General features: G+C 33.9%; 1 long non-coding RNA gene and 1 pseudogene across 2 annotated transcripts; both read right to left on the bottom strand.

Moving 5' to 3' along the window:
- Positions 1-883: 883 nt before the first annotated feature.
- LOC111381604 lies at positions 884-9,005 on the bottom strand (annotated as a pseudogene).
- A 92-nt stretch (positions 9,006-9,097) lies between these two features.
- LOC111381609 lies at positions 9,098-10,413 on the bottom strand. Of its 2 annotated transcripts, none has more exons than XR_002700373.1 (3): positions 10,345-10,413; positions 9,574-9,922; positions 9,098-9,417 (listed from the first exon to the last, which is right to left on the bottom strand). It is a non-coding gene; the product is annotated as an uncharacterized LOC111381609 (long non-coding RNA). The 2 variants fall into 2 exon arrangements; XR_002700374.1 differs by having other exon boundaries at positions 10,359-10,408.
- Between the last annotated feature and the right edge of the window lie 175 nt (positions 10,414-10,588).

Genomic DNA, 10,588 nt, shown 5'->3' with positions numbered 1-10,588 from the left:
CAAAATTTCATGAGATTCATCAAATTTTATCAATTTTTAGCTACTTCACAAGGACTCTTAAATTTAATTTTATTTATATAGCAGTTGGGAAATAGCAATTATTAAGTGAAAAGAATGGAATAAGAATGTCAAATTGAATAGGATCATCTACTACCACCGCTATTTGATTTTTAATTGTATATATACTTCAACTACACAACTTATAAATCATCACAATATTATCTCATGAAGCTTTTAATCAAATATAAAATGAAAAGGTCAAGATTAGGAATTGCTGAGGCTGCAGTCATATATATTAGTCTTTTTTGATCACCAAGTCATGACTAGGAAGAAATTTATTCAATTTGGATGTTCTACAATAAGTACTTAATTAAATTTGGTTGAGGAAGTTGACAAAATTAAACAATAGGTTTCCATATGAATAATTGGTGTTAATTTTAAAATATTTGTATATCTGGTATTAGCCAAGTGCACAACTTGAATTTTCATCTTAAAAAATCAATCCAAGTCCTTTTATGCTAGTCAATATTTTCATCTTTATTCAATGTGAAATTTATTCTTAACATGTCCTTGCATGCTGATGATTCATTTGAGCAGATTAATCTTCAAATATATGTGTTCCTTTGAATTTTAATCGGGAGACATACTTATGATATGATGTTTTTAAAGACTTCTCACTCTTGTGAATATTTAGTTAAGTAGTTATAAAATTTTATGAATGTTATATCTTGAAATTGTTTAGAGTAAAATCACACATTAATTAAATACAAAAACTATACAAAGAATTTAGGGCATATGTTTGTTTCTCGAAAACAATGATACAATTCTAAATCTTTATTGTCAATAAATTTTATATGCAAAATATAAGAATCAAGGTAAAATTCTTAGGTTATTATTATATATTCGGTCAAAATCATAAAATCTCTAAGTACTACAAAGAATAAAAAAAAATGTACAACCCACGAATTATTAAGTTGTACAGCCTTGCTTCCTCATCAACAACCTCTTTTCTCTTTTTCAACCCACGTACCTGTTCAAGTAAACGAGCATATAAATATGTTACATTATATTATACTATTTTTGAAATGAAAAATGCACATAACATACCATAAATGGTAAACAAAACACTCCAGATTTAGGCACTTCTTCATCCCCTTCCAGCACTTCAAGTGTCTTCTCTTTTGCTGTCATGAACAGTTTTGATGCAATATCCTGATCAGAACCATATGAGATTTCCTCATCATTGTCAGTACTCTCATCGCTACTACTTCTATCTTTCATAGATTTCATTTTTCTGGTCAAAGTAGCATGTTGACGAAGCTGTTCGGGTTCCTTCATCTTGGACATCCAAACCACATTTTAAGATGCGCTTCGCCCTTTTGGAGCTGTTTTTGTGTTTTAGAGTTATGCATTCTTGCGTGAAACAAGAAGGATTGTAAGCACCAGCTGATTCTCAAGAATCGAAAATGAAATCAAAAGTTAACCCCAACTCCTGAAGTAATCACATCATGTCGTAGATATTCCAATACCTCAGCTCTTTTGAACTCTTGTTTCATTGCAAGGTCTTTAGCAGCTTCTGGATTCAATTGAATCTCAGCTTCGAATGCTTTCGATCTATCTTTCTTCAACAAGCGGTGATAGGTTTTGGACTTGATCTTTTTTATTCGCTTCACCTTCGTTTCATGACGGAAAAGTAGACTACACATTTTAGCCAATCGGGCCTGACGATCTTTCACATCTTCAACGGATATCTACAAAATGGCATCAAGAAAGGAAACTTATTTATTTATCATCATTTGTGCTGCTTTTACAATAATAGAATAGCACATAAAAAAAATAACCATAAATGAGGATCAATCATACATTTTTATATGGAATGCCAGAATGTATAAATATGACCTCCTTACCTTGTTCAGTTCAAGAAGCCTGGCACCATCTTTTTGTGAGCTTCCACGACCTCAGTATCATTCACTAAGGAAGCAATTTTCTTCTCGAAATCAATTCTGGGTTCAAATTCAGAAGCAATTGCTCCTACGCCTGAAAATCCCAAGTCTACATCCTCATCAAAATATAAAGTAGGTGCCTCTCTGTTTCTCTTGACCGAAGGTTCCCACTTGGTAATATCATTCTTAGATTGTTCATAAGCAGCCTTTCTCTCCAGTCTCTCTTGATCTGGTTTTGGAATATTACAACTAGGATAATACTCAGATTCTGGATATGGTTCCGATATGATAAGCTCCCTCTTCCTCTTTTTACCTGGCAATTGGTACTTGATAAGTTCTTTCAGCAAATATTTAGAAAACCTACTGAAATTTGATAAATAGATGCGGATATGTGAAGAAGAGGGGGAGGGGGAGGGAGGGGAAGGAATGCATCATGATTTTGAAATTTGGAAAGAATTAATGCGAGCAATATTTCCATTTCGCTACGAGGATGAAGTGCAGGACAGATAATGCCTCTTAGTATAAGATAAGCCGATTACACAACCCTAGGAAAAATGTCAGAATAAATCGCTTCCTCTTAGATGCCTAAACTTATAACTTTGAAACAATTAGCTGAATAGATGGGGTGTTTTTTGCATTACAACCTATAGACCCTCACAAGGAATAGATCCTTAAATTTAGTTTCATCACTTACACCAACAAGTTAACAAAGAAACATATGAAGCAGAGCAATACCATCAAAAGCAGACCTAGGCAGTCCAGTGATATCTTACAACATCCATGCGTGCCTTCCCTCGTCTTCCTCATTATCGTCCTCTTTCTAATTATCCTCATTTTCATCATCCTCACCATCATCTGAAGCTACATTCTCAATCTATGATTTAAAAACAACTAACAATTAAGATTTGGGAATAGATGTGTAATCTAAAAATGAGGAAATTCTATTCTATTTAAAATATAATTTTCTCAAATGTCATTGAGCGGCGGTTGTGTGAAAATTAAAAACCTCATTAGAAAAAAAAGACAAAAGATTAACTTAAACATAAGAGTAAAACACATGGATGCACTTGTGTCAAGTGACGAAAGACAAAGTAAGACCTCAAAATCTTCAGGAAGCTCATACTCATAGTTGTCAACGGGGTCAAACCATTTATTCTTCTTTGATTTCTCATCCGGAATGCCTTCTTCGTATTCATACACATCATTGCCAACTGTATCGTCGAAATTAATATCTTTTTCACCATCAGAAAATCCCCTTTCAACTGCAGGGTTTAAGAGATTGAGCTCTTTCTGCAACGCATTCAGCAGGCGAGGCCTACGCCTAGGCCTATTTTACTCCTTTCCCTTCTTCTTTGAGCTTGGATTATTTCTCTTCCTGCTCTTAAATTCTCTTCCTTTTTTACTACTGTGATTGTTTTCATATGTGACTTTCCTCTTCAAATTCGTCATCCTTATAGATCCACAGGAAGCATGAAGCTTTTTTCTTTCGTATACTGCTTTTAGCAAAAAAAATTACTGTACCGTTGTGCCCGCAGTGGACAAGGTCCCTGGCTCCGCCCCTACACATACATCGATTAAACATTGGACAAGTTTACATTGCTTTTGATAGCATAATTCGAAAGCATATTTGTGAATTGATTACACAATTTTAAGCTCATGAATACCTTTACGAGCTATCTAACATTGTTAGTTCTTAGTATTGATTGCATGATTGTGTTAGGAGTTAATCTTACTCGAGACGAGCAAGAACTTAAATTTGAGGGTATCTGATAAGTGTGTTCTTATATACTTATTAGCTACTTTAACTAGTTAATTATTGATTAAATTGAGCGAATTTCTATTCACAATTGTCTAATTGTGACTTTTGTAAGCTAAAATCCCAAATTGGAAGAGAAGAAGGATGAAGGAAAAAGGACCAAAAATGGACAAAAATATGACTTTGGGGACTAAAATGTACAAGTTAGAAAGTTCAAGGACTTGAATTGCAAATTTTGAAGGACTTTTTTGAAAGAAATTCAAAATTTAATGACCAAATTGGATGAAATCAAAGTTGGGGGATCAACATGCAATTATTTGGGAACCAAACTGAAGAAAAGAAGAACAAGGGCTAAGGCACGTGCCCTAGTTGCAATTTTGAGTAACAGATGGCAACTAAAGGACTAAGGCGCGCGCCTTAGTTTGAAAATGAGGACCTATGCGCTCATTATAATTTTTCAGGGATTCTTCTTGTAATTTGGTTGGGACAATTTTTACACTTTTTAAACACCCTTTTCACATTTTTTCTACCATTCATTCTTTCACATTTTAAAACCCTAGCATGGAGAGAAAAAAGGGGACAAGCAAAATGAGAGAACATCACACAAAAAGGAGGGAAAGTTTGGAGAAATCATGACCAAAACTAATCAAGCTTCAAGAATCCAACCAAGAAACGGGTTTATTTCTTTGTTATGTATTTCACACTATATTTACTAAAATTTTGTGATTTATTTTTTTAATCTTTTCACTTTCTGCCTTTCAAATACAATGGGTCAAAAACTTTGGCGTTGGGATGAATGAGAAAACTTGATCAAACTATATTAATTTCTATATTAACTTGTTAATGCATTAATGCTTATGCTCTTGTATTTTTACCATTGTTTTTAGTGCATTATTAAAATTGTGGCCACTTTGTGATTATGTCAAGTGATTTTATGAAAATATTGAGAAATTCTTGCATATTTTAGATCAAGATGGTAAAAATTCTAGATTCTTGTTGGACATAGAGATATACTCCTAACCTTAGGTAACCATTTTAGCTATTTTCACAAATATTTAATGCTATTGATTGTGTTTAATCGACATAGAAATATAGAAGGTTAAATTAATTGATTGGGGTTAACTTCACTCGAAGAAGGTAATTAACTAAAATAAGAAAATCGAGTTTAACAAGATAAGTGAGCATTTTTATTAATTTGTTTGTTGAAAAATTAATACCCAATTAAAATTCAAATTCTTATCATTGTTGTAATTGTGTATTTTAGTTGAACATGAAAATCATTTTCTTATCACCTTCAACTTCAAAATCAAATTGTGCGTGTTATCGTTAAATTTGAATCAATTAGCATGTGGTTGGAAGAACACTCTTCGAGGGATCGACTCGAACTCAAAATTTGTTTTATTACTTGAACGCAGCCAGGCGCGGAGCCAACACCCGACGAGGGGGTGCGATCGCTCGTGCTGGCTCTGCCGAAATCTACAAAACCGCCGAGTAGCAACTAGCCGTTTGCAATAGTTGCAGCTGACGTCGCATGGAGAAGGAGAAGGAAGATGAAAGGCCCCCCCTTTTTTTTCTAGTTTGGGTGTCAGTAAATTTACGAATTTTGGGCCTCTAATTATTTAGCCCAATTGTCAAATGAAATTATCCAATTTATCAAACCATTTCAATCGTCCAATTAGCCGAGAATTGTGGAATGCCCAAATCCAATTCCCCCAAATTGCCAAACCCTTTTCTTTAGGACGACAAGACCTCACTTCCTCTTTCTTCAAATTCAAACGACCCAGCTCCAGGAGGCAGACCGCACACTCCATCAAAGAAGAGGCAGCATTTGCCGGAGCCTGGAGCCAAGCCAACGAATGACGTCAATGTGTTCTGCTTCTATTGTAGTGAACCGTTTGCCTTATAGTCTCGACATCAGTTGTGAGTGGTGACTCTTTCTTTCCCTCTTTATTTTTAATTTTTTTTGTTTTCTATTTTTTTTGTTTTCTTCTATTTTGTTTTGGCTATTTTGTTTCGCCCCTACTATGCCACTATTCAATCAATTGTAGAGTTGAAACTTTTATGGCTATTGATTGGGACCCAAAAATTGTCAATAGTAAGATTGGTGGCGCTCAATAATTATGGGCTTAGTTTTTGATTTAGTAGTTTTCATTTGGTGGTCATTGATGTTTGAATTCTAATATTTGATTATGACCCATGGAATAGCATGTTCTGCTAATAATTGAATTTAGTGTCGACAAAGTTGTTAGGAAAAGAAACTATAAGAACAGCCTGTCAAATTTCTTTTGAATTTCTTTGGCAATTTCTGTTTGAAGTATTTGATAGCACTCGCTCAAGTTAATAAAACTGGTAACACCTGAATTGCTTTCTGTCACTTGATGCCACTGAATATCAATTATATGGTTTCTTGGATGATATCATTGATTATGCAAGTGTCATGCCAAATGCACCCTGTTTTATACTAATAGAGCTTTGCCTTAGATATGGTCCTAAGCATTCACTGTGAAGTGCTAAATGTTAGGTTTTCTTGGATCTTGTGGGAAGCAACTTATAAAATAATCTCTAACAAATTTGGTTAGCTTTAAATGGTTGAATTGTTGGTATGATGGGTTTGATATTGTCTTAATGCGGCGTAGAGTAATTAGGTTACCAAGCGACCACTCTTTTAATGGTTCTCCTTGAACGATAACTAATCACCTTCTTGTTAGTTAAATGTATATTTTTGTGAAATAGAGGCTTAAATCGAGTCATATTATACGCTAAAGTGGTTCATTTGAATAGAAAAACAATTAAAGAAAAAGAATTGTTGGTTTGCTTGGCTCAACGCTAGCCACGATGGACCACTAATTTGGTGCACGATATGGGGTAGAAGTGTTAATTAGGATGAGTTGAGCCGACTTAGCTTGTTCATGGGATGAGTAGAGTGTGAGCCAGCTTCTCTCAAGGAAGTTGAGCTTGACTCGTCCCACGAGCTCACCTCTTGATAGGATGAGTCGAACTGGCTTGCAAGTCACTCGTGACTCATCTTTTTATAAAAAATTACAAATTTTAACTAAAATGCGAGTCACCCGCTCATTTGTGAGATGACTCATTCGGCAAGAGGCTCGTATAAGTAATTTATTGTTCAGCGAGCTATGGACTTGATATAGCCGATGAGCGATTTGCCCTACTTTACACCTCTAGTTTAGGGTGAGTCAAACTTGACATAAAATAATGTTGGCTATATTGATTGATTTGCGACTGATATTGTGTCATATAAATACAGTATGACCTTAGTTCATTTTTTACCTTTAAAGAGAGTCAATACGGTGAAAGGTAGGTAATTTAACTAGGTCATTTCGTTTTTCGTCCGTGTACAATATTTTACTACCTGCAGTTTGGGGTGCACGACTATTCTCTATAATGGAATAATATTAGAATAGTGACAAATTAATATATGGCATATAAGCATCACTTCAGTCAAAGGTTTGTTTACACCAATATAATAAAATGGAAAGAGATTCAAGCCCTCAAAATTGCTGCTGGTTTACACCAAAATCCTTGGGCCAATTTGCCTTTCCCGCATTGCATCATTTTAATGTTACAATATTATATTGTGATCACATGGAGTTTGGGGAGCAAGTCTCCAAGAATAATTAACAAAACTCGAGTCAATAATTGAAGCTTTTATAAATGTTATTATTTATGTTGTTATAGTTTTAATTTTATGTATTTTAGTGCTTGTCTGATAATTTTTTTTAATTTATTTAAAAGTTGGTTAAATTTTAATTTTCGTTATAAATTTTAGAGCCTGTTTGGGAGTGATTTTGAGAATTGATTTTTTGACTGTTATGAGAAAAGTGGAGTCCACCTGTGAGAGAAGAAGTCAAATATGACGACTGAAATAATAAAATAACGGTCAAAAAATCAATTTTTTGGTTGAAAAAATCGGGCCCAAACAGCCCCTTATTAGATTCACTTTTCACAAAATTTCATGAGATTCATCAAATTTTATCAATTTTTAGCTACTTCACAAGGACTCTTAAATTTAATTTTATTTATATAGCAGTTGGGAAATAGCAATTATTAAGTGAAAAGAATGGAATAAGAATGTCAAATTGAATAGGATCATCTACTACCACCGCTATTTGATTTTTAATTGTATATATACTTCAACTACACAACTTATAAATCATCACAATATTATCTCATGAAGCTTTTAATCAAATATAAAATGAAAAGGTCAAGATTAGGAATTGCTGAGGCTGCAGTCATATATATTAGTCTTTTTTGATCACCAAGTCATGACTAGGAAGAAATTTATTCAATTTGGATGTTCTACAATAAGTACTTAATTAAATTTGGTTGAGGAAGTTGACAAAATTAAACAATAGGTTTCCATATGAATAATTGGTGTTAATTTTAAAATATTTGTATATCTGGTATTAGCCAAGTGCACAACTTGAATTTTCATCTTAAAAAATCAATCCAAGTCCTTTTATGCTAGTCAATATTTTCATCTTTATTCAATGTGAAATTTATTCTTAACATGTCCTTGCATGCTGATGATTCATTTGAGCAGATTAATCTTCAAATATATGTGTTCCTTTGAATTTTAATCGGGAGACATACTTATGATTTGATGTTTTTAAAGACTTCTCACTCTTGTGAATATTTAGTTAAGTAGTTATAAAATTTTATGAATGTTATATCTTGAAATTGTTTAGAGTAAAATCACACATTAATTAAATACAAAAACTATACAAAGAATTTAGGGCATATGTTTGTTTCTCGAAAACCATGATACAATTCTAAATCTTTATTGTCAATAAATTTTACATACAAAATATAAGAATCAAGGTAAAATTCTTAGGTTATTATTTTATATTCGATCAAAATCATAAAATCTCTAACTACTACAAAGATTAAAAAAATGTACAACCCACGAATTATTAAGTTGTACAGCCTTGCTTCCTCATCAACAACCTTTTTTCTCTTTTTCAACCCACGTACCTGTTCAAGTAAACGAGCATATGAATATGTTACATTATATTATACTATTTTTGAAATGAAAAATGCACATAACATATCATAAATGGTAAACAAAGCACTCCAGATTTAGGCACTTCTTCATCCCCTTCCAGCACTTCAATTGTCTTCTCTTTTGCTGTCATGAACAGTTTTGATGCAATATCCTGATCAGAACCAGATGAGATTTCCTCAATGTCATCATTGCCAGTACTCTTGTCGCTACTACTTCTGTCTTTCATAGATTTCATTTTTCTGGTCAAAGTAGCATGTTGACGAAGCTGTTTGGGTTCCTTCATCTTGGACATCCAGACCACGTTTTAAGATGCGCTTCGCCCATTTGGAGCTGTTTTTGTGTTTTAGAGTCGTGTTCTTGCGTGAAACAAGAAGGATTGTAATAGACCAGCTGATTCTCAAGAATCGAAAATGAAATCAAAAGTTAACCCCAACTCTTAAAGTATTCACATCATGTCATAGATATTCCAATACCTCAGCTCTTTTGAACTCTTGTTTCATTGCAAGGTCTTTAGCAGCATCCGGATCCAATTAAATCTCAGCTTCCAATGCTTTCGATCTATCTTTCTTCAACAAGCGGTGATAGGTTTTGGACTTGGTCTTTTTTATTCGCTTCACCTTCATTTCATGACGGAAAAGTAGACTACACATTTTAGCCAGTCGGGCCTGACGAGCTTTCACATCTTCAACGCATATCTACAAAATGGCATCAAGAAAGGAAACTTATTTATTTATCATCATTTGTGCTGCTTTTACAATAATAGAATAGCACATAAAAACAATAACCATAAATGAGGATCAATCATACATTTTTATATGAAATGCCAGAATGTATAAATATGACCTCCTTACCTTGTTCAGTTCAAGAAGCCTGGCACCATCTTTTTGTGAGCTTCCACGACTTCAGTATCATTCACTAAGGAAGCAATTTTCTTCTCGAAATCAATTCTGGGTTCAAATTCAGAAGCAATTGCTCCTAAAAATGAAAATCCCAAGTCTACATCCTCATCAAAATATAAAGTAGGTGCCTCTCTGTTTCTCTTGACCGAAGGTTCCCACCTGGTAATATCATTCTTAGATTGTTCATAAGCAGCCTTTCTCTCCAGTCTCTCTTGATCTGGTTTTGGAATATTACAACTAGGATAATACTCAGATTCTGGATATGGTTCCGATATGATAAGCTCCCTCTTCCTCTTTTTACCTGGCAATTGGTACTTGATAAGTTCTTTCAGCAAATATTTAGAAAACCTACTGAAATTTGATAAATAGATGCGGATATGTGAAGAAGAGGGGGAGGGGGAGGGAGGGGAAGGAATGCATCATGATTTTGAAATTTGGAAAGAATTAATGCGAGCAATATTTCCATTTCGCTACGAGGATGAAGTGCAGGACAGATAATGCCTCTTAGTATAAGATAAACCGATTACACAACCCTAGGAAAAATGTCAGAATAAATCGCTTCCTCTTAGATGCCTAAACTTATAACTTTGAAACAATTAGCTGAATAGATGGGGTGTTTTTTGCATTACAACCTATAGACCCTCACAAGGAATAGATCCTTAAATTTAGTTTCATCACTTACACCAACAAGTTAACAAAGAAACATATGAAGCAGAGCAATACCATCAAAAGCAGACCTAGGCAGTCCAGTGATATCTTACAACATCCATGCGTGCCTTCCCTCGTCTTCCTCTTTATCGTCCTCTTTCTAATTATCCTCATTTTCATCATCCTCACCATCATCTGAAGCTACATTCTCAATCTATGATTTAAAAACAACTAACAATTAAGATTTGGGAATAGATGTGTAATCTAAAAATGAGGAAATTCTATTCTATTTAAAATATAATTTTCTCAAATGTCATTG

This window comes from Olea europaea, unplaced genomic scaffold (assembly GCF_002742605.1).
Source record: "Olea europaea var. sylvestris unplaced genomic scaffold, O_europaea_v1 scaffold2339, whole genome shotgun sequence".
NCBI lineage: Eukaryota > Viridiplantae > Streptophyta > Magnoliopsida > Lamiales > Oleaceae > Olea > Olea europaea.
The sequence above is the reverse complement of the archived record's forward strand: the minus strand, read 5'-3'. Positions and strand labels throughout refer to the sequence as shown.